Below are 4,984 nucleotides of genomic sequence, written 5' to 3' on the forward strand. Positions count from 1 at the left end.
GATTTTTCGTAAAAATGTATGTAAACCATATTTATATTTTTTTTCTCGTTACTACACGACATAATAAGACTATGTGCGCAAGTTTTATATTTTTTTGATTTTTTTTGAATTAGTTATGCTCAACCCTAATCAGTCAAAACCCCTCAAAACCCCTCTCAAAACCCCTCAAAACCCCTCAAAACCCCGCACACTACCGGGTCGTCGATCGTTGTGCGTGGACGGTTGAGATCAGGCGCTAGGGTTAGCTACAGTGTGCATCGATCCGCATGAGACGCGCTGATTGGTTGAATCAGTGGGGTTTGGATCAGCCTCTCTCGTTGGGGCATCAGGACCGTTCATTTGAATCCAACGGTAGAGTTGACGCGGTGCATGGACCAAGCCTACGCAGTGCCCTTTCCATCGTTGCATGCATGCCCGTGCCTACCCACAGCATGCATGCCCACCCGCAGAACTGCGCCCGTGCGTTGCATGCATGCCCTCGACGTAGCCCTGCTCCGCCACCCCTATCGACACAGTAACCTGTCGCATGCCTACCATTAGAACTGATGCATCGTCGCATGAAAGCATGCACCCGGCCACAATGCAGCAGCCCGATGAAGACAACCAAAAATCCAACGCTGCATTGCGTGCTGTACATGGCGTGCTCCTCTTTGAGGACGCAATACTGGCATGGGGTATCGATGTGGGTATCGATGCAGTTCAAACAGCGTGCTGCCCGTTACAAGATGGGCAAATGAAGGCGTCCATTATTGTCACGTCTCCCATCGACCAAACGTTGCCCTCTAGCCAGGCCCTAGCAAGATGTGCAAATTAATGGGCTACGGCATGAATGCACGGGCGGCACACGCAGAGAACCCGGGGCAGGCGTGTCCCCTTGACCCATGACGGCACAGACGCCTGCGTGAGCCTGTCCCCCTTGACCCGCGACCAGTGGCATAGAAGGATCGCAGCCCGTTTCCCACGCTCGTGTACACACTTTCATGGGGCGCCACCAAACGCCGCCCGCCCATTAATTCTACGGGGTGAAACCACGTCGCACTTGGGCTATTTAAGCCGGGCACTATCGTCTTCCTCTCCCTCCTCATCCACACCCCATCCTCTGCCTCCTCTGCCCTCCTTCTTCCTTCTTCTCCATCAAACCCGATCGAGCCCTCGAGCCACCCCGCCACCATGCAGTACAACGGCCCCACCTACCGCTTCCCCCCAACCGTGCCGGAAAGGCTCTACCCGGCCGGAGTGTATGTAGAGAGAACCCTTAGGGTTTGGGCGATCTCGAGGTGGAGGGGCGCAAGGGAGTTAACGGAGTTCTTCCTTGCGGTCGGCTTCCGCCACCTCCCCCGCGGCTCTCCTCGGATGTACCATCTTGAGGAGGTCAACCACAACGGCGTTGTGGTTGGGCTCCTCGCCACATTCACTAACCCTTTCGATGCTTTCCATCTCCTCGGGCGAGTGTATTGGGTTGGTTGTGAGTTCATAGCTTTCACAACCTACAATATCTTCACCGACTTCAACGGCATCTTCCCCAACAACGGCGTTATGCACACGCTCCCGTACCCCATCAACAACGGGGAGGAGTGAAGGGCGGCGCCCGGAGGAGCGAGGTGGCCCCGGAGGAGGAGGAGAAGAAGAACCCGAAGAACCCGCGTTTGGTGCCCCCCTATCTATCTAGCTTGCTATAGATCTGTCGTATTAGTTTTTTAAGTTGTAATCGTTATGCTACTATTATTAAGTTTTATTAGTACTTTAAGTTGTAAGGCTATCATGGAGTTGTAAGGCTATCGTGGAACTATGGGTTGCAATCGTTATGCTTCTATATAATCGTTATGCTACTATATATATTGTGTGTTTCGTGCTATTATTTGTGGATTGCTATGGGTTGTTTTTGCTTATTATTCGTGTATTGCTATGGGTTGCTACGGGCCCGGGTTTCTACACCACAATCACCACACACACCATCTTCAAAATATTGGCCAAACCATGGACATGCAACTAGGAGCCCCATGCAAACCCACTATGGGCATGGGTGCAACTAGGAAATGCAAACTAATTTACTTCGGGCACTTCATGCAAGCATCAACTCATTTAGTTCATGGAACCGTAGACATGCATAAAAACAATTAACATTTGGTTTTAGTGCATCAAAAATTGATCCATCACAAAATTTAGTGCAAGAAAAAGGCAAAATAAAAACAAGTAACATTTTATTGGGCCCCATTTTATTTGCCGAATTTAGAGGTGGGCTGGTGCCCCTACGCGGGTGGGTTGGTCACGGCCCAACATTTATTCGGCAACCCAATTTTGTTTTTTACTAGAAACTGAATTTGGGTGTGTACTGTGTTAACTGAAGAACAAAAACAGCGGAAACAGAGCATGCATGAACACTGAATAATTTGTGTTCCAAATTGCTGCTTCAATTCAGATACATAACTTGGCATGGCGCACAGATCACATCCTCTACCCTGACAGGCCTAAATGCCCATTCTAATGACGGATGAACAACAAATAAAACAAAAACAGAGCAATGATACAACAATAGAACCCCCCTGCCATGATATTTGCTTGCTTCTGCAAATCGATCATCTGCATTAGATGTTTCTTGATCTTCTTCAGTTCCTCGGTCAGTTCGGGCTCCGCATGCAGTTCAGCATTGCGCGCATACATCGCCATCGGCACGACTCTGCCCGCCCCTCCGCCTGAGCTCCCCGTATTCTCCACAGCAATCGGCGGCACCCCACCCAAATTGAGCTCCCAGGTTGCGGCCACGCTCGAATCAACGTAGCCCTCAAACTGAATCCTATCAACATATTCATCAATCCACTCGAAATGGTAACATTTCTTCAAGATCTGAAAAGAACAACATGAACCCTAAATCCCAAATTCGAGGAGAAAAAACAAAATATGGAGAAATCAGAGCAAAAGACAGCGAAAGAACGGGCTAAGAACTGAGATCTAACCTTGCTATCCCTTCCTGTCATTGGTTTGCTCAAGCATTTCACAAATTCCTGCCCAAGATTGCCATTGTCATCCCTCTTAGTGACCAACCGTTTAAGAGGGTCTGGGCGTGGGCAGTCAGGGCACCTTGTGAGCAGCACTAGTCCATATTATCGCCATTTTGAGTGCGTGGCGGAGGAGGTAGACATTTGCGCTAGGTCGCCGGAGAAGAGAAAGATTGGGGAAAGGGGATGAATGGGCGGCGGCGGGCGGACGGGCACGGGCGCTCGTCCCTTCTAGCTGCGAGGAGGTGGGTCCCGCGAATAGACAAGTGGTGGGTCCCGCGCTTACGTGGATAAGTGGTGAGTCCAGCCCCCAACAGCTAACAAGGGCATCAGTTGAGTTTAACAGCCATGTCGTGCGTGGGCTATTTACCTGCTCAAAATTGTCGCACCACAGCCATTCGCTCGAACAACGTCGCACTCTTGCCAATTCACCTCAAATGTGTCCCACAGGAGTTATTGGCCCTAGTTTTATTTATTGTTCATTCCCTTCTGTTGCCGGGTCTTTTGTGTAGTGGCGTACTGTCGTTGGTAACCTTGCATAGTTATTTGCGTTTCAAGTGACAATTCAAATGCTAATCGCACATATTACATTTGAGTTCTCAAGGCTCACAAGAAAAATGGACAAGTTTCTGCGGGTGCTTATTTACTATTTTGTTCTATTCTTCTCCACACTATTGAAAACCAGCATACCCCAGACATGTAAAGAAAGGAAGTTACACGGTATGATACATTATATATCATCGTGAGGACTAGGCAGTAGCCTAGTGGCAAGGGTGCAGTGGCACTTCCTTGCAGACCGGGGTTTGACTCCCGTCACGAGCGATTTTCTGCGATCTCACTCGGGTGGGCTCTTTCTATAAAAAAAATGTCCTGGGTGCTAATGCCCATGGATCTCATTTTTTTTGTTAGCTGATATTTTTCCTGATTCTACTGATTACTTGTGGTTAGTTGTACTTACAGGGTATTCTACTTGTGGCGTCCGGGAGCAGCCTGGAGATGGCCAGGCGGGCGCACGAACTGCATGCAATGGAGCGCGACGCTTCAGTGGCCGGGCGGGCACACGGATTGTATGCGATGGAGCGTGACGCTTCAGTGACGAGGGCAGTGTTGTGGTCTCCGGAGCAGCGTCGCACCGGCGGTGAAGGCCTCGCTGTGTGAGAATGCCAGAAAGAGGGAGATGGCATCGAGGACAAGAGTTGGGAAGCGATAGCTTTATAACTGCTAACCAAACAACTTACCATTTTTTTCTTCGATTACGTTTACACTAACGCCATATCTTGATTACGTTTACGCTTCCGTTGCTTCACCCGAACCAAACACCTCCGTAAGTGTTATGAGCATTTTCTATAAATCTCACAAATATTTTTCAGTATGTTATGGATGATTTATAAAATTGTGCGAAGAAAACTTTAAATTACATATACTTTTCTTAAAGTGTCATAAACATATTTTTAAAATCTCAATTTTTTAAAACATGCATTTTTAATGGTTACAAATACCTTTTTATATATCATGGACACTTTATCTAAATTGCGTGAACACATTTTTACATGGCACGAAACTTTTATAAATATCATGAATAATTTTGTAAATGTGTGAACATGATTTTTGAATTGTACTCCCTCCATCCAATAATGTAAGATGTTTTTTGGTACTACAATTTTTCTATTGATAATTTTTCTTTAAGTCATGGATTTTTTACTAAAATGCATGAAGTTTTTTTAAGTTGCCTGAAGAATTTTTTCAAATACACATTGGCCTTTTTTTTACAATTATGATTTTTAACACATTTCTAAAAAAATAGCGAAAAGGAGATCTGAAAGAAATAACGAAAAGGAGGAAAATATGTGAGACAAAACGCCCCAACAATGTAGCTGGGCTGTCCGATCACGAACGTGACACAACAACGTAGCTGGGCTGTGAGGCGAGCGCGTCTTATGCAATATAAGCCTGGCCTGCTGTGCCCTGTCCAAGCCAACACAAGCGGA

This window comes from Triticum aestivum, chromosome 2D, assembly GCF_018294505.1.
Source record: "Triticum aestivum cultivar Chinese Spring chromosome 2D, IWGSC CS RefSeq v2.1, whole genome shotgun sequence".
Lineage (NCBI taxonomy): Eukaryota > Viridiplantae > Streptophyta > Magnoliopsida > Poales > Poaceae > Triticum > Triticum aestivum.